Genomic DNA, 21,021 nt, shown 5'->3' with positions numbered 1-21,021 from the left:
GAGAGGGAGACACAGAATCTGAAGCAGGCTCCAGGCTCTGAGCTGTCAGCACAGACCCTGATGTGGGACTTGAACCCAATAAACCGTGAGATTATTACCTGAGTGGAAGTCAGACGCTTAACCGACTAAGACACTCAAGCACCCATAATGTTTTCTTAAAGACCATTTTGATATTAGTATGACTACCTCAGGGGTTTGGTTTTTTTTTAAATTATTTTTGTGTTCTATGTTTTAAATAAGTTTACTCTCAACTCTTCTAGGTGTATATTCCAAATAACACACATCTGGATTTTTAGTAAATATAATGTGGAAACCACTGTCGTATAAATAGCAAGTTCAGTACATACGTTTATTGAAATTTTGTTATGTTTGAATTCATTTCTAATACTATTATTTTAATCCAACAGTTCTATATTCTTTTGTAATCTATTATTTGTCCTTAAATTTTATTTACTGATATTTCCTTGTGTATCTTTTTTCCTTATTTTCTTCTTCCTACTGATTTAGGAATAGCAAACTCTATTATTTTAGTCTTACCGTGTTTTCCCGTGAAATTTGGCCATGTGCTTTCAATCAACCCCAGTCTAAATAAGCAATTTTTTTAAGTTTATTTATTTATTTATTTTGAGAGAGCACGTGGGCAAGTGGGGGGAGGGGCAGAAAGAGAGGGAGAGAGAGAATCCCAAGCTGGCTCTGTGCTGCCCCACATGGAACTCGATTCCAGGAAGTGTGAGATTATGACCTGATGCAAAATCAAGAGTGGGATGCTCAACTGACTGAGCCACCCAGGTGCCCCATGATAAACAATTCCTTAATAACACAATGCTGTTAAAATGCAGGACACCCTCCATTTCAACTCCCATACTGTGTTATCCAATATGTTAATTTCTCTCTTTTAAAATATGTTAACACCACATTAGACATTATTTTTATCATCATTAATGAAGACATTTTTTATTTCTAATTACATATTTGCTTACCAACTTCCTCCCTTTTCTTGTATCTAATATCATTCTTCTATGATTATTTTCATTTTTCTTGAATATTTTTTTTTTTGTTTTTGTTTTTGAGAGAGAGAGAGCCTGAGTGGTAGAGAGAGAATTCCAAGCAGACTCCATGCTCAGTGCAGAGCCTGACACAGGGCTCAATCTTACAACTGTGAGATTATGACCTGACCCAAAATCAAGAGTTGGCTGCTTAACCAACTCAGCCACCCAGGTGCCCCTTGAATAAATTCTTTAAAAGTTCCTTTAGTGCACAGTTGTTAATAGTAACCTCTGTATTTCTCTTTTAGCTATATATTTCTTCATATAAATTCAGATAGTAAAAGATGCATTTGCTAGGTACACAACTATTATTGGTGTAGTTGTAGTAGTAGGAGTACTCAAAGACACTTTTACTTCTCCGTTATTGATGTTGTCTACTTCAATATAAATATTTATTCCTATATGTGATCTTCTTTTCTATTCCAATCTGATTGCTTCCCAATTATTTTCTGCTTTTGGTAACCTGCAACATGATTACAAAATCCTTTGCCTGAATTTCTGTTTTTATCCAGCTTAAAATGAATTGTGTTTCTGAAATCTGTAGATTCAAATGTACTTTTAAAAAATAAATTATATCTTGAAACTCCTCAGATATTTCTTCTTCAGACATTATATCTCCTGAATTCTATTTTGTCCTTCTGGAACCCAAATTCAATTGTACAAATACTAAAATTTACCCTTTTTCATAAATTTCAATTTTTTAAATCATGTTTTCCATCTTCTTTTCTCTCTATATTCTGTTGTCAGTAAGTTCTTCAAATATATTTTTCATTTCTCTAATTTTCTTTTGAGTTTTGTCTAATTTGCTCTTTATTATCATCAATGCATTCTGGAGATTACTTATATATATGTGTTATATGTATATATATATTTTTTTCAATTTTTTTTAACGTTTATTCATTTTTGAGAGACTGAGAGACAGAGCGTGAGGAGGTGGGGGATAGAGAGAGAGAGAGAGAGAGAGAGAAAGAGAGACATAGAATCTGAAGCAGGTTCCAGGCTCTGAGCTGTCAGCACAGAGTGTGACACAGGTCTCAAATACTCCAACAGCAAGATCATGACCTGAGCTGAAGTTGGACGCTTCGGTGACTGAGCCACCCAGGCACCCATGTGTATATATTTTTTAAGTTTAGTTTGCCTAATCATTCCTGAATATTCCCTATTACTTTTACTGCCAATATAGTTTTTAAACATCTTATATCTTCAGTTATGTATTCTGAATGTAATCATTTTAATATCAAATTAATGTGGAGGAATCTACATCTGTTGTGGGTTTTTGTTTGTTTGTTTTTTCTGCTTTTGCTAACTCTGACTTGTGTGTCTGGTGATTTCTGATTGTAGGTTTATATTTGCTTGGCTCTTATCACCAGCCATTTCAGTCTGGCTCAGCAAGGTCTTCTTTCATCTGGCCCAGAACATAGTATCTGATGACAGATCTCTGCGTTGTATCGGCATTTTCCCTCAGGACAACCATGTTTCTTTCTATCTGAGTTGGATATTGCAGGCACACAGTTGAATCCATTTTTATGGGATATCCTTGGGATGTTCCCTTTTTATTACAAACCCAGCAACACATTCAAAAAGTAAAGTTTATTTAGATCTAGTAATTACGAAAAAGGGGGGTACTCCTAGAGTTTCTTGTTTGCTATAATGTAAGAAACAGAAGTCTGCTCTTACATATGTCTATATAACTTTCCTTTTTCAGATTTGCATATTTGCTTAATCATGTATATATAGTATGCTGCCCTAATACTTTGTAATGGTGATGGAGACCCATTCTGTTTCTGTTTTCACTGCAGCATCTTCTTATGTTAGTTTACCATATAATTATGTGTATATTAACTTTATTATTACAGTCAGCTGTAGAAAAGTAGTCTTATCTCCTCTGGTAAAGCATTTCAATTTAAATCAACTAATGTGTCACAAAGTATAAACGGTAATGTATGTGTCATATAAGAACTCCTTAGATTATTTTTCTTTTCATTTTTGTATTCCTTGAATCGAATGCTGTGTTTCTTGTATGTGGGTCATCTAATAAATGTGTATTGAATTAATATAAATGTGTACAAGTGGAAAGAAATGAGGGGAAAAGGAAGGTAGGAGGGAAGGAAGGAAGAAAGAAGAGTAGGTAGTGAGGAAGGTAGTGGCATAATCCTTAAATAAAAAAGTAGTCCTTATTTTACACAAATATAGATACAAATTAAAATACAAATTTTAATATTGACTTTTTTTTTAATTTTTTTTTCAACGTTTTTATTTATTTTTGGGACAGAGAGAGACAGAGCATGAACGGGGGAGGGGCAGAGAGAGAGGGAGACACAGAATCGGAAACAGGCTCCAGGCTCCGAGCCATCAGCTCAGAGCCTGACGGGGGCTCGAACTCACGGACCGCGAGATCGTGACCTGGCTGAAGTCGGACGCTTAACCGACTGCGCCACCCAGGCGCCCCAATATTGACTTTTTTAGTTAGCTGGTTAGATACAGCAGCTAAAGAGACCAGAGAGCATAATAACCTCTCTATTTTGCGTTTATTAATTTATTCCATAATGATGCAAATCCCCCCCTTGGATCTGCTTATGGATTATGTTGGTTGCAAGTAGGTTAAAGGTTATATAAATGCAAGTATGAGTAAGTGTTCAAAATATTCTCATTAAAAACTGCTCTGTCCTCTGGTTTTATATTAAATCCACATGGAATGATGCTGTAGTGATAGGAAAAGTAGTAAATAGCCAGGCCTCTTTTTTTGTGAATCTACTATCCATTATTCATTATTATAATCTCTTTATTCTCCTCAACTGTTCACTGTATATAAATAATAGTTGGCTATTTGGCTGATTAAAAAAAAAAAGATCTACTGGTTAAGATGTAGCTCATTTAGAGTCATTTTGATTTAGTTTAATAAAAAATAAAATCTCAATCTAATATTTGATCTTAAAATTCCAAAGATAATCTGGAGATCCTTAAATAATTGTTTCTTACATCTGTGTTTTACTAGATTGCCCAAGGCATCTTTCAGGAATTGATACCTATAAATCATATATAAGTGGATAGGATGATATAAATCCTCAAAACTATTAAACAATATCAATAACACACTTAGCCATTGTCTGTTAAACTAAAACAGAATTCTAAAATTCCATCACTGCCAAAAGTCAACATAATACTCTTTGGGTGGTGATGTAACATTATTCCAATGCTCCCAAAATTATTCTGCCAGGTATCAAGTCCTGCCTAATTCTGCAATTATGTTGGAGTGTGTCCTGATATACCATTAGTGTTGACCTATGTTGTTATGGGTTGACAGATCTGTACACATGGCTGGTACCCACCCTACTGCAAAGCTAAATTAATGTTGTCAGTGAATTTAGGAATTCCTGATTTTTAAAAGCCTAGAGAAAAGAAGCACTAATTAAATGATAGATAGGTAGAAAGATAGGTAAATTCTAGCATTTCTTTGGTGTGTATAGTAACCTGTTTATAAGCTCTTATTCTAAATTACATGCTTATTGAGGACAGATACTAATTCCTAATGCAATAAGCAATCAATTCAGTTGAAGAATAATTTACTATCTTCTATTCTGTTGAATAAATTAAGGAACTCTAGTAAATTTACCTTTAACAGACATTTTATATTTATTTTTTCCCAAAAGTTAACTATAAATTTGTGATCATTACTCTTAAATATATCTCTCAATATTTTTTAAAAATAGGAAATCCTATTAAAACAGTAATAATAATGACCAATATTTGTAAACTAATTTCATTTCTTAATTTCATTTGTCTCTCATAGTAACTCTGTGAGTTGGACTGACATCGTCAACCATTTTTTTGCAAAGGTGACTGATATTTAGACATGTTCAATAATGTGTCCAAAGTCACACAGCCCTCACAGAGCCAAAGTGAGGACTTTAATTCAGGCCTTATTATTCTAAACCTTTTATACCTTCCACTACAATATGCTTCTTATTTTTCTCTCATCAACTTTACATAAGACTGTTCATTATGTTTGATTGGAAGCACCCCAACCAAAATATGCATATAGCCCATCTTTAGGATAGTCAATATTTAAATATTTTTCAAAAATAGATTTCCTAACAATTTATTTTTTTTAATGTTTATTTATTTTTGAGCGAGCGAGAGAGAGAAATAGAGCGAGCGAGCATGAGCAGTGGAGGGGCAGAGAGAGGGAGACACAGAACTGGAAGCAGGTTCCAGGCTCCAGGCGGTCAGCACAGAGCCTTATGTGGGGGCTCGAACTCACAAAACGTGAGATCATGACCTGACCCAAAGTCGGAGGCTTAACCGATTGAGACACCCAGGCACCCCATGATTACTTAACAATTTCTAAAACTCATGCATTTAGAGATAGATTTTTACCAATTACACCTACTATATTTATTACTACAATAGGGGATTTTATTTTTATGGTCCTACTACATGTAACAATTAAGTCTTCAAATGTTTATAAAAAGCATTTATAAAATGTAATATATTCTTTAGTTTTCTTCATTTTTCTAAGAAAAAACTGTTTCTTCACTGAGTTACAAAGGCTTGAAGAAAATATTGTTTTCCATTTTGTCTTTCTTTTTATTTTTTTTTCAAGCATTTAGCTTTAGAGGCTTTTCTGGAGTTTTCTTTCTATGAAAGCACTTTGGATCATAATTTATGAGGTAGGTTGAATCAGATAATAATGTATGCCATTTATACTTTATCATACTCACATAGCTTTATGGGTGTGTACCTTAGAGGCACAGAGGCAAATTTTTATTAACACATGTTTATACATAATTGACCAATTGGGAAGTGGTAAGAAGTAATGGCTGTGATTTACATAGACTAAGAAATGTCTTAGAGCACCTCACCCTGTCTGGAGCCCCCACTGTGACAGATGAGCCAATGCCTGTGGGGGATGACAGCATGCTATTTATGGCATTTCCTTCTGAGACAATTAAGTAACATATGCCAAGACCATAGGGATTATCTTTGAGCTACACAGTATGTAACTCTATCTGAAGAGAAATATAATATTTTACAAATTTGACAAACCATAAGAAAGCTTAAATTGATTCACCCATTTTAATAAATGCAATAACTTTTTTGTGCCTTAATAAGATTTATTTCTTGATAAGGGTATGTTATAAAAAATTAACATGTTATATACATGTATTATTCAGAAAATATGGCATATTTATTTTGTTGGGATGCAATGTTCATAATGAACTCTTACACAGGCAAGTTATTTTAACAGCTGCTTTTCCTTCCCATATTCAATCCAAACCAAATGGAAAAGTTGGTTCACTGTAGAAATAAAAACTAATTTCTTATTGTAGTACTGCACTATTACTCAGCATGCTATAATTTGGAGAAGACAATGGGCTGACCAGGGTGAATGAGGGGTAAGGAAGGGAGGATTTAGATATCAGGATGGATACGAACGACTGTTCTAACATTGTCTTCAGTGACACAGTTGAAGTAGAATCAACGTAGTGCTGGGTTTATTGGGAGCATTTATATGGCCCGAGCTATGGCTTCCAAGCACTTTAGGTTTGTTTCCATTTTATTACTGAAGTCACTGAGGCCTAGAGAGATTTATCTAGAAATGCAAATTCCCGTTGGAAGTTTATTATAAATTAGAAAGCATACATTAGAGAATGGTAGGAACAGAATCAGTAAAATAAGGGGTCCAAAATGGTGTCAAAGGAAGATTGGAAATCACTTCCTCCCTTGGACACACCAAATCTATGGCTACATATGGATCATTTCCCACTAAAAAAATATGGGAAAACTAGACAAACTGCTCTCTACAACAAAAGATAAAAGGACTACATCGAGATGGGAAAGAGGTAGAGACACAGTCTGGCAAAAAACCCCCACCCCAGTGGGTGCAGTATACAATAGGGAGGAATCTCAACAGACAGGCACTTCTCCCAGAGAAGCAAAGGGTTGGTGCTCACATCAGGCATTCTCATTCCTGGGATCTGCATTGGAGATATGAGACCCCAGTATGTGTGGCTTGGAAAACCAATGGAGTGGACATCAAGCATCCCAAAGTGTTGTAGAAAGCTGAGATTTCCTTCTTGGAGGGCTCATTAGAGTGTTATTTGCCCTGAGACCCAGTAAAAAAACAGCACTTTGAAAAGCAACTAGACTGTATGTGAAGGAGATTCATTTGCTGTTTTGGGGTTGGAGGGGCAGGGGACAGTTGAGATGTTCCTCAGAGATGAAGATGCTGGCAAATGTCACTGGTGCACTCTCCGTATAGCCTGCTAGTACAAGGAAACAAGGTCTCACATGGCAACTTCCCACCAACTCCCATCAACTCATGAACAGCATTCATGGCACTTGCTGACGATGGATAATGCAGCATTGGAGCATACTCCTGCTACCTGGCCAGGGTAGGTGGATAGGAACAGTCATAGAGTTCTCTTGATCCCTAGCTAAAGTTTATGAGCATAAGCAGTTGCAACACTCCCCTGTCCCCTAGCTGGAGAGCTCAAGCAGCTGGGGCATGTTCCTGCTCTTAGTCTAAAGCTCCTGCCCAGGCACAGAGAAGGCACTATCATGCTGCATTGCTATAGCCCATAAACAAGTGCAATCAAGACATTTTTCTGCTTCCTTTCTGAAGATGGAGAGCATGCCTCACCACCATCACTTTCTTGATAACTTGCCAAGCCAGTGGTACACAAAATCCACATAGAGGATACTCCTTATTCACCTGGCCATGGTGGCTAAGGAGGTTGGGGTTCAGAGCTCCACAAGACTGCAATAATTGGAAAGATAGTTCTTGATAGGCCAATATCATGAGGGCGCTGCTAAGAGAGCAGACTGAATCACTAGCCCAATCTTCCAGTGAAAAGGCCTACTTACTTAGCTTGGAGCTTCAACCTGAGGGATAGGCTTCAGGTTTCCCATACATTGAGAAGCTAAAGAGGTGCTCCCAGGAAATGTAAGCAGGGAGACATCCTTGTGCACCCCTGGCCCCACTATGGTTCAACAAGACTCCCCAGAAAAGAGCTTATACACTTCTCTGGAGCCCCAATTTATAAATATTTTATTTTTAGGGAATCTCTACACCCAACATAGGTCTCAAACTTACAACCCTGAGACCAAGAGTCATACACTCCACCAACTGAGCCAGCCAGGCTCCCCTAGAGTCCCAATTTTTTAAACTGTTTCCCTGGGACATCTCTGGATCTTCTGGTCTAGGAGCCAACAAGGATTATAATTGAAGCCCCACAGGACTGTACATATTTTAGAAGTTGCTTCCTCAGGGTCTGGCTTCCAATCTGCCTGACACTAAGTGCTAAATGATATTCTTTCCCTTGGATTACTGACAGATCTTGGTGCACTCTAAACAATGGGGACATATCAAGAATACATTGGGTAGTTTAGACAATCATGAAAGTTTGAGGCACAAACAAAAGCTAGGGCAAGGTTGAACAAGAAGTAACATGACCTAAACAAAGCCACTCCTTCAAGACTGAGAGAGGTAGCTGTTTCACCTAATACATAGAAACCAACTCAGAGCATCAACAAAATGAGGAGACAGAGAAATATGTTCCAAAAGAAGACAGAAGGAAAAAAACTCAGAAAAAGACCTTAATGATAAAGAGATAAGTAATCTACCCAATAAGGAATTCAATGTAATGATCATAAAGATGCTTACCAAACTCTGGAGAAGAATGAATGAACATAGTGAACATCAACACAGAGACAGAACAACAAAAGAAAGTGCCAAAAAGAAGTCATGCAAGCAAAGAAAACAATAACTGAACTAAAAATGCACTAGGAGGGGTTCGACAGCAGACTGAATGAAGTAGAGTAACAGATCAGCAAACTGAAAGATGAAGCAAAGGAACTCAAGCAGGAACAGCAGCAAAACGAAAAAGAATTTTTAAAAATTAAGAGAACTTAAGGGACCTCTAGAACATCAAGTGGAATTATGTTTACATTATATGGTTCCCAGAAGAAGAGACAGAGAAAGGAGCAAAAAAAAAAAAAAAAAAAAAATATTTGAAGAAATAATGGCTACACACTTCCTTACCCTAAAGAAGGAAACAGACATCCAGGTCCAGAAAGCCCAGAGATTTTGAAATAAGATAAACCTAAAGAAAGCCGCATTTAGACATATTGTAATTAAAGCATCAAATGTTAAAGAGAGAATCTTAAAAGCAGCAAGAGAAAATCAACTTGCTACATACAATGGAAACCTGAACAAAAATCACAAGAGTTCTCTGCAGAAATTTTGCAAACCAGAAGGAAGTTGCATGCTATTTTCAAAGTGTTGAAAGAAAAATTTCCAACCAAGGATACACTACGCAGCAAAATTATCATTCAGATTTGAACAACAGATAAAGATTTTTCCAGACAAGCAAAATTTAAAGGAGTTTATCACTATTAAACTGGTCTTAAAAAATATTAAAGAGACTTCCTTAAGCTAACAAGAAATGGCACTAATCAATAACAAGAAAACATACAAAAGTAAAAATCTCACTGGAAAAGATAAATATATAGTAAAGGTAGATAATCAATCCCTCTTAAATCTACTAAGGAGATTAAAAGACAAAAGTAATAGCATTAATTATGATGACAGTAATTAGACGATACATAAAAATATATAAAATGATATAAAAACATAGAACATGGAGATAGTAAAAGTGTAGAGTTTTGAAATGTGTTCAAACTTATGTTGCTATCAAATTAAGATAGTGTTATATCCATACAATAAAAAAATGTAACTGAAGGAAATCCTTATGGTAGATAGACACAAAAAAATGAGAAATGAATCTAAACATAACTGTAAAGTAAGTCATCAAACCACAAGGGAAAGGAGAAAGAAAAGAAGAAATAAACAGAGAAGAACTACAAAAAAAAAACAGCTCAGAAAACAAAGTGGCACTAAGTACATACATTTCAATAATCGAATTAAATGTAAATGGAATAAATTCTTCAAGACTTAATACATATATAGAGAATATTCCATCCCAAAACTGCACAATGCACATTTTTTTCTGAAGTGCATGTGGAACACTCTCCAGGATAAATCACATGTTAGCCTACAAAACATATCTCAATAAATTTAGGAAAATGAAAATCATACCAACCATCTTTTCCAAACACAGTGGTATTAAACTAGAAGGCGACTATAAGAAGAAAGCTGGAAAAATGATAAATGTGTTGAGATTAAAAAACATGTTGCTGAACAACTACTAGAAGAAATCAAAGAAATAAAAAAAACCTAGAGACAAATGAAAACAGAAATATGATATACTAAAATCTATGGGATACAGCAAAAGTGATTCTAAGAGTAAAGTTCATAGCAAAAAAAAAAAAAGAAAAGAAAAGAGTAAAGTTCATAGCAATCTAAGCCTACGTAAGAAGCAAGAAACATCTAACATAAGCATTTTTTACTTTATTCCCAAAGAAACTAGAAAAGGAAGAACCAAGCCCAAAGTTAGTGGAAGGAAGAAAATTAAGTTCAGAGTGAAAATACATGAAACAGAGACTAAAAAGACAATAGAAAAGATCAAAGAAATGAAGAGCTGGTTATTTGAAAATACTGTATAAACAAAATTGACAGACCTTTAGCTAGATTCATCAAGCCAACAAGAGAGGGCTCAAATGAATAAAATCTGAAATAAAAGAGAAGTTACAAATGATACCACAGAAATATAAAGGATCATAAGAGACTACTATGAACAGTCAGATGCCAACAATCATGAAAACTGAATCATGAAGAAATCTACAATCTAAATAAACTGATTACTAGTATAGAGATTAAATCAGTTATCAAAAACCTCCCCCAAAAAAGTCCAGGAAGAGACAACTTCCCTGGTTAGTACTACCAAACATTCAAAGATTTAATATCTATCCTTCTCAAACTTTTCTAAAAAATTAAAGAGGAAGAAAAGCTTCCAAACTGACTTCATGAGTCCAGCATTACCTTCATACCAAAAGCATGGAAGAATACCGCAAAGGAATAAAATTACCTCCAATATTCCTGATACACATAGATGAAAAATCCTCACCAAAATATTAGTAACTGAATTCAACAAGCATTAAAAGGATTATACACCATGACTAAGTGGAATTTATTCCAGGGATCCAAGGACAGTTCAACATCTGCAAATTAATCACACTGATACAACACATTAACAAAATGAAATATAAAAATCATATGATTTTCTAAATAGATGCAGAAAAAACAGTTGAAAAATACAACATCCATTTATGATACAAAAAAGGAAAAAAACTCTCAAAAAAAGTGGGTAGAGAGGGAATGTACCTACAATAAAGGTCATATATGGCTAACCCACAGCTAACATTATACCCAAAGATGAAAAGCTGAAAGCTATTCTTTTAAGATCAGGAATAAGACAAAGATGCCCACTCTTCCCACTTATATTCAACAAGGTATTAGAAGTCCTAGACACAGCAATTGTACAAGGAGAAGAAATAAAAGCATTCCAAACTGGAGAGGAAGAAGTAAAACTGTCACTATTTACAGATGATGTAATACTATATATAGAAACACTAAAGACTTCACCAAAATCTGCTAAAACTAATAAATGAATTCAGTAAAGTTTCAGGATACAAAATCAATATACAAAATCTGTTGCACTTGTATACATGGATGAACTATAAGAAAGAGAAATCAAGAAAACAATCATATTAAAAATTGCATCACAAGAATAAAATACTTTGGAATAAATTTAACCAAGGAAGGGAAAGACCTGCACACTAAAAACCATAAAACATTGATGAAAAACTAATGAAGACACAAATAAATGGCAATGAGTTAGAAGAACAAATAAATAGAATAGAATAAATAGAATATATAAGAATAAACAAATAAATGGAAATGAATTAGAAGAATTAATATTGTTAAAATGTTTAAACTACCCAAAGCAATCTACAGATTCAATGCAATCCCCATCAATATTCCAATGGCATTTTCCACAGAACTAGGACAAATAGCTCTCAAATCTGTATGAAAGCACAAATGACCCCAAATAGCTAAAGAAATCTTGAGAGGGAAGAACAAAGCTAGAGGTATCATGATCCTTGATTTCAAGGTATAATACAAAGCTATAGTAACAAAACGGAGTGGTATCGGCATAAAAACAGACACATAATTCAATGAAACATAAACAAATGCATATATTGTCAATCAATTTATGACAAAGGAGGCAAGAATACACAATGGTAAAAGGATAGTCTTTTCAATCAGTGGTATTGGAAAAACTGGACAGGTACATGCAAAAAAAATGAAACTAGACCAATATCTTACACTGATACAAAAATTAACTCAAAATGGATGAGAGATTAGAATGTAAAACCTGCAACCATGAAACTCCTAGAAGAAACATAGGTGGTAAGCTCCTTGACATCAATCTTAGAGATATTATTTGAGATCTGACTTCAAAGGCAGATGAAAGAAAAACAGAAACAAATGGGACCCCATAGAACTAAAAAGCTTCTGTACTGTGAAGGAAACTATCAATGAAATCAAAGAGCAATTTACCAAGTCAGAGAAGATATTTGTAAATCATATATCCAATATGGGGTAATATCTGAAGTATATAAATAACTCCAACAACTCAATAACAATAACAACAGCAAAAAAACAAACAATCTGCTTAAAAATGGGCAGAGGGTCTAAATAGACATTTTTTTCCAATGAATATATACAGATGGCTGACAGGCACATGAAAAGATGCTCAATACCACTTATCATCAGGGAAATGCACACCACAAGATATCAACTTACACCTGTCACAATGACTATTATCAAAAAGAAAAGAAATAAGGGTTGGCAAGAATGTGGAGAAAAGGGAAACCTTGTGCACTCTTTTTGGGAATGGAAATTAGTACATTCTGTGTTCACTATGAAAACCATATGGAGTTTTCTCAAAAAATTTAAAATAGAGCTATTTTTATGATCCAGCAATTCCACTACTCAGTATCTGTCTGAAAAACACAAAAACACAGATTCAAAATGATATACACCACTATGTTCACTGCAGCACATTTACAATAGTCAAGATATAGTAACAACCTAAGTGTCCATTGATGGATAAACAGATAAAGAAGATGTGGTGTGTGTGTGTGTGTGTGTGTGTGTGTGTGTGTACAGTAGAATATATACAGTAGAATACTACTTAGCCATAAAAAGGGAAAAACTGAAATCTTGCATTTGTAATAACATGGATGGATCTTGAGGGTGTTATGCTAAGTGAAATAAGTTAGACAGAGAAAACAAATATTGTAAGATCTGTTACATGTGGAATCTAAAAAATAAACAAATCAAAACCAAATCAAAATTCATAAATATAGAGAACAGATTAGATTAGATTTGGTCTCACCAAAGAGGTGAGAGTCAGCCGGGGGTAAGGGGGGATTTATGAAGATTAAGGACAAACTTCCAGTTATAAAATAAGTAAGTCATGGGAATGTAATGTACAGCACAGGGAATATAGTTGATAACATATTAATAATTTGGATGGTGACAGATGGTAACTATATTTATTGTGGTAATCTTTTTGCCATGTATAAAGATATTGAATCTTTTGTTGTACACCTGAAACTAATATAATATTGTATGTCAGTCATACTTTAATACATTTAAAAAAAAGAATCATTAAAATATCTAGTTTTAACATAATTGTATCTTGGGGCCTTCATATATCCATAGCCAGCTCACATTCTTTGGACAATACAGTAATGCAAGAACTATTTGTTAGATAAATGAATAGAAAGGAGAAGTAGTTTTTCTGTATCTCTCCTCATATTTCTTATTTCATTCAACTTGATTTATGACGGTATTTGCCTCGTGTTCCTGAATTTCATGCTGCATGGTGCTGGACCCACATATATGACTTTTTATCCTAAGGTAAAGTATGTATGAGGTAATCACTGGTAATTTCAGTTATGACCTAGTTTTAAAAGACTGCTATAAATACCAGTTTCTGCTCATTGTAAAAGCAAAGCAAAGCAAAGTAAAGAAAGAAAAGAAAAGAAAGAAAAAAGAAAAGAAACAGAAGGAGGGAGGGAGGAAGGAAATAAGGAAGGAGGGGGGGAAGAGAGAGAAAAGGAAAGAAAGGGAGAGAGAAGAGAAGAGAAAAGAGTAGAGAAGAGAAAGAAGAAAAGAAAGAAAAGAAGAGAAAGGAAAAGAAAAGAAAAAGAGAAAGAAAGAAAAAGGAAGAAAGAAAAAATTGATATGAAAATACCACTTTAATGGAAGTTCACAGAATTTCCTGGCCTTCCAGAAGTTATTTATTTGCTCTCTCAACCAGTAGCACAGTGTATCAGAGTGCCTTTATAATGGCTTTTGAGTCATAGGATGCATATGCTATGTCATTCCTTATGATAACTACAGTGACATGACTTCCTATTTTGCAAACAGAACAGGTGAAAGGCAATGAAATTGGTGGTAAAACAATGACAGTATCAGATTTGGATATTAGACCCATAAACCTAGCAGTGGGCTCTAGTAGAGATCTGAAAATTTGACATGGAAGTTTGCCTTATATTTATACACTGTTTTTCAATTGAGAAATAATTTCATGTATATATCTTATTTAAACTCTGTTCAACTTCTAGCACAATTTGCTAGCATCTATGGAGGCCCTGAGACTCATCAAAGAATGAAGAAGAAGCATATTTCCTTAATCTGTGATGTTCAAAAATCCACCTTGAATACATTCTTTTTTCCTTCCTTTTTCTCCTGTCTTTTATTCTGTCATTCTCTCTTGTTTTCTCTCCTTCCATCTACACATGCTTACTGAGTTTCTTCTATGAGCACAACACTGTGATAAACACTGTTCTTTTTAATGCTGGGCAGCTCTGGGCAATGTTTCTTGGTTTTCTGAAACCTATACCTTCAGAATCCCAGCACTCTTCTGGCTCCACAATCCCAAACACTTTTATGTAAAGGAATAAGACAATGTAGCATGAAAAATATTTATTGCCTAAATTTTATCCCCATTGATTTTTATTTCTGTATCTCATCTCATCTTCTAGGTGGTTTGGGAATAAGAGAAAAAGCAGAGGCAGGCTAGTTATATTATTCCTTCTAAAAATTGTCTAATACTAATATACAACACCTACTGTGAAAGAAAAATAGAGTTGATTTTACTAAATGTCATAATTTTTCCAGAATGGATATGTCACCTAGAGCAGCTAGAGAACATTGCCAGTACCTATTACAGTGGTGTGAACACAGGATCTTTTACAAATATTACTTCATGAATGTTGCCCCTCATATATTAGCCACTTAAGTAAGTGGATTTCCATTAATTATTTCTAATCATATGTCCTTCCTTACAATTAACAAAAGCTGACAATGATGTAGTCTTGTAACGTAGGGTTTTATTGTCCTAGTATTTTTCACTCTTCATTTTCACTCTTTTTCAGGGGAAGTTTTCCTTCTTTCCGATAATTACTCCCGTGTTAACAAGAATAGACTTCCAGAAAAACAATGGCCCTACGGAGAGGCTAGATATAACACTTAGGAATCCTTTAGATTACAAGAAACAGACAGTAAGTTTAACTATTTACAGGTAAGCTATTAAGGGTTCTCAAGATTGTTGAGAGTGGAGAAATAGTGTTGGAAAATGGTCAGAAAAAGACAGCTACAGAGGCTGTGATATGGGAAGCTCAGCTATCGACATTTAGTTGGAATAGCTAGATCTGAACAAAGGGACTTCCATTAATTGAATATCTCTCTTTCTCTTTAAGTCATTTGTTCCCATGCAAAAGCCAACTAGAGGCATTCGGCTGGCTGACTCTCAAACACTGGCTAACACCAATGGCACTACAGTTTCCAGTTCTACAGTGGGAGGAGCATTGCCTCCATTGCCTCCAACCTAATGCAGTAAGGAGTGGGGACAGTCACAATCCCTAAAAGGGGGGGGGTGAATGTGAACAAAAAGGACTATTTAGTAGAAGCTATTAAAATATGAATAATTTAAAGTGATAGTAAGCTTAACATAATTTACAGCATGCAACTATAAGATATAGGTAGGAACCTGTGGAAGGTAACAGAGATAAGAGGTTGCTAAGAGATAACAGAATCCCAGTTGGTAGAGTCTTGGAGCTGGAGGGAACTGAAGAGAGCCTACCATGCACAGTAGTAATTCTGTTGACGATTAATCTGAGGGTTGGGATGAAATTATTCAAAGTTGCTACTAGATTTTTTCAAAACACAGCTGGTGTCCAGTTTTGCAGAATTCCTTTTAATGATTGTTCACATTTTCCCACTATATCAGGCTCCTCATGATGGAAAGAATTCCTCCCAGGGCCTCTCCTCACTTATTCAGTGCTGCTAATGAATCTATGCCTTACTTGTTGAGTCTTCAAGAAGTCCTTTAAAGCAGCAACCAAAGGAGTTTTCTTGATCATAATTAATAAATTCTGAGGGGATACATATAATGGTTAGGTTTATACACAAACCCAAAGTTTAATCATTTTTATTAATTCATCGTTTAATAACTAGATATTAAGCTATTAGTTAAAATAAAACTCATAATTTTAAACTGCTATATTGTGATTATAATTCCATTTATTTTACGCGAGCATTAAAAAATGTTACCTCTTTTATAAGCCTTTATTTATTCTCGAAATTGATAGAATATCTTCCAACTTCTCATTTTTTTCTAGCCTTTGTGTGCTTGAGTTCAGGAAGTATGTCTTACTTACATTTATATCTTGCTATGTGGCATGTAAGCAATTTTCCCAGAACCTTCCCTACTGCTACTCTAATCTAGAGAAAGATATATGAGCATTGTTCAGAGATTCATCAAAATCCGTAGTGTTCAAGGATCAACTTCCTACTAAAGTGGCAAACAAATATTGGGCACTCATAGAAAATTAGCAAAGATCCAGCAGTCTAAATAAAGGGGCAATTTGTACTATTAAGAAAAGTATTTTATTTTTGGCCTCTTAGGTGACCAAAAGTATTTAAGAAAAACACTAAAAATACACAATAAGTGGCAAATAGGTCCTCCCCTACTCTGCTTCAGTGCATGTAAATTGCTACAACCATTTCAGAGGGAGAGTTATCAAAATTTAATGCAATTATAAATATGTCTCTCCCTTGGCTCAGCAATTCCATTTCTAGGAATTCATCCTACAGTAATTCTGGTACCAGTGCACAAAGATAAAAATATAGGGAGATTCACTAAGACATTGTTGGTCATACCAAACCTGGCAACAACCCAAATGTCCAGAAATAAAGCAATGGCTTAATGAATGTGACATATTCTCATAATAAAATAAGATGCAGCTTATAAAAGAAACTGAATAGATCTCAATGTACAGATTTGGAAAGATGGCCAAAATACAAAGTAAAAACACCACATTACCAGTTATATAACCCTACTGAATCTATCTATATGGGTGTATATACAAAGGAAATATTCTGTATACATATACAGAAAACTGAAACAGAAATTGTCCTTGAGGAAAATATTAATTGGTTATATTTATTTACATTTCTGTATTATGCTAATGTTTTCAAATATGAGATATTACCCTTACAATAAGAAAGTTTATAAATCAGAATGCAAGGAAATGGACACCATGTGCTTCCAATTTAGTGAAAATGGACTTATTTAGAAAAAACACATTAGCAAGTTATAATAAAAATTTAACGATAATTATTGCTGAAGGGAATTTGTGAATTTTATACTTTCCTGTATTTTATAAAATTTCTACAACAGACCTCTGTTGCTTTTATTATTGGGAGAGCACACAATAGCACACCAATTTATAAATAATCTAGCTACTATTATGTGTGTTCTAGAAAGATTTTGATTCTAATTTATTGTAATAATCACATAGAAATTGTAGGGTAAATCTGAAGAAGTCATCATAGTTTTTAAATATCTTTCCATCAAATGCTTCTTATAATTTATTTTCAATATGCATAAAACTGTATACATAAAGCAAATCTCAGTATAAAAATCCGATAATGAAGGTTAGCATACATGAATTTGGATTGTTGGTGTATGCTCAACTGAAAATTATACTCTTAGCAGTCTTACAAAGAAGCGATTCTCATTTTTAATGGGGAAATGGAGGAGTGAAAAGGCCAATGTATTGAAAATGATGGTGAAGTGAATAAAGATGATGTTAGAAAATAAATGTGTACATAATTATATCATACACAAATACATCGCAATAACTATGTACCTTAATGTGTTTAAATACATTAAAATATTGAATTATCTCATGTTATGACAGTCTTAGGAGCAGTGATCATTAGAATCCCTATCTTTTATAGATGAGGAAACTTAGGCATAGAGACATTAAAGAACTTTCTTAAGATCAGGAAGTCTCCTCCTGTGAATCAAGGAGTTTGGTAAAATTTGATATTACGGCGCTTCATATGTAACTTTGGTGCTTCATACTCCACAGTATCTGCACTGGGAGTCACTTAGGTTACCCACCTCCTCCTTTTCACTCCCACACTATGAGCTTATCTGGCAGATGTGAAGCTTTCTAAATTATAAAAATTCTGAGAAGATTCTACCACCTTGAGCTATACTCTTAGTAAGTCTCCCTTTATTTATTTAACTTTTTTTAAAAGTGTCTTTATTTATTTTGAGTGGGAGAGAGAGCCAGGAAGGAGCAGAGAGAGAGGGAGAAAAAGAATCTTAAGCAGACTCTGGGCTGTCAGCACAGAAGCTGACACGGAGCTCCATCTCACGAATTGTGAGATCACAATTCTTGAGCTGAAATCAAGAGTCAGGCAGACACCTAACTGGCCCAACCATCCACAAGCCCTCTTCCTCAGTGTTTATTTAGTGCTACATTTTCTTAGCCATCAGTTTTGAGTTAGACATTAGATTGGTTAAGCATTAAAACATCCATTTATAAATGTTTTTCTCTACTTGTAAAGATAGAGAACAAACTGAGGGGTGATGGAAGGAGGTGGGCAGCGGATGGGCTAGATGGGTGATGGGTACTAAGGAGGGCATTTGTTATGATGAGCACTGGATGTTGAAAGTAAATGATGAATCAATGAATTCTACTCCTAAAACCAATATTACATTGTATGTTAACTAACTAGAATTTAAATAAAAATTTGGAAGAAAAAAAATAAATGCTTTTCTTTCTTACATATGCAGTTTTAAAACAATATGCAGAACATTTGAAGATGGAAAGATAAATGATTTTCTAATGATAGCATTTTTGTGACTAGGTAATATTTCGGTATAAACTGTTCTTCCCAGCACTCCATAGTACCTGCCACACAAACAAATCCTGATCACATTCTCAAAGAAATCTCACTGATTTATTTTTAATTCCTAGCAGAGTTACAACATATCTGTTACACACAAAAAAAGTCTTCCAATATAGAGGAAAAGTTATTGCTAAGTTTTATTCAGATGCATATACATTAATATGAAGTTGTAAGACTTAGACTATGTCTGATCATTCTTTCTCTCTTGCACCTTTATTTATCATTTCTCCATCCCCAATCTCAGCAAAACACATATGTTTCATTAATGGACTGTAGAGTAAAACAACCTGGTTTGAAATCTACTTTCCTCTCATACTGGCTATAGCCAATTCCCAAAACTATACTGGGGAATCATATTAGTATCCATTTTAAGGGTGCTTGTGAGGAATTAGTAACTTAATGTAGATAAAGTACTTGGAAAAGTACCTGGCACATAAGAGAGCCATATTACGCTTAGCCATTGTCATTTATAAAGATTGAACCAGCCATGCTCTAGCTTAATGTAGTTCTATAGAATACTTATTGTTAATTATATATTTTATTATAAAATCATAGATATGCATTACTGAAAACATCAATAAATACATACAAACATAAAAAACAAATTTTCCTATATCATAGACATCTAATATCTCATTTTTTATATGTGCATATTACATGTATCATCCACAAACCTAAAAATGAATTTTTTTTCCTGATTATAAATCAATGCGATGAGGGAGTATAAGGCAGCTTCAGGCAAAGCATATGCTAACAACACCTTCCCCCTCCCCCCTAGGTGGGATATGTGTGATATTCCTCAGCTACTCCTGGCTGCCCAAGAACAAAGGAAAGGGGAAAACAAATGGTTAACTGATAGAGACCACAGTCTGCAGAAAATGAGTCTCCATCATTACTGTCTTAGTAAATTACAAGAAAAAAAGGCAATCTTATCAATAGCCTAATCTCCAAAAACCTATAGACTCAGTTTCCTGGAGCCCCAATATCACCTTATCTCCATAGTTATGTGGGGAACAAAGGCAAGAAGGAAATGGTAGGTAAAATTAAATTTCCTTATAACTTGCAGCCCAGGCAAATACAGAAGATAACATTTTTCCAAGAACTCCCTACTGTCTTAATGTTAATGCCTTACTAGAGGGAAAACAACCATAGCATGACAATAGTGAGCCTCAGATATCTTATGAGTCCTCTTTAGCATAGGAAAGTCCTTCTGAAGGCCCCCCTTTTGCCTTTAACTCCCCAACTCCATAGCATATATATAATCAGTCACTCTTTACAATCCTAGTGCAGGTCTTTCTGCCCATGGGTCCAGTTCTCTTGCCTTAATAAATTCACCTTTTTGCACTAAAGACAGCACAATAATTCTTTCTTGGCCATCAGCTCTGGACCCCAACCACTCCAAAACCCCATCAAATGCCACTCTAAGAAGGGTTGGTTCAAAGATTATGGACTGAATACCAGCATCTACTTCTTCTCCTCACATGCCTTCCTATCCCCAAAACTCTTAATCTGGAAAAATGCTTTTTAAAAAACAGGTTAGAGAAACAAGTAATGTTCCAAATGCTATTGTGATGAGCTGTTAAAGATAGACATAAAAAGGGTTACATAGAAAGAGAAAAACCACAGCCCTCTACATAGCATATACAGGAAAACTATCGAGAAGGAGGAAATATAACCAGAGAGACTAAACATGTGGAATTAAATGAATACGAAGGGAAGGAAAGATAA

Source organism: Lynx rufus, unplaced genomic scaffold (assembly GCF_022079265.1).
Source record: "Lynx rufus isolate CCGP_SWC_20201006 ecotype Redwood Valley unplaced genomic scaffold, mLynRuf1.p SCAF_2, whole genome shotgun sequence".
In the NCBI taxonomy this organism is placed as follows: Eukaryota; Metazoa; Chordata; class Mammalia; order Carnivora; family Felidae; genus Lynx; species Lynx rufus.
This window is presented reverse-complemented; position numbering follows the sequence as displayed.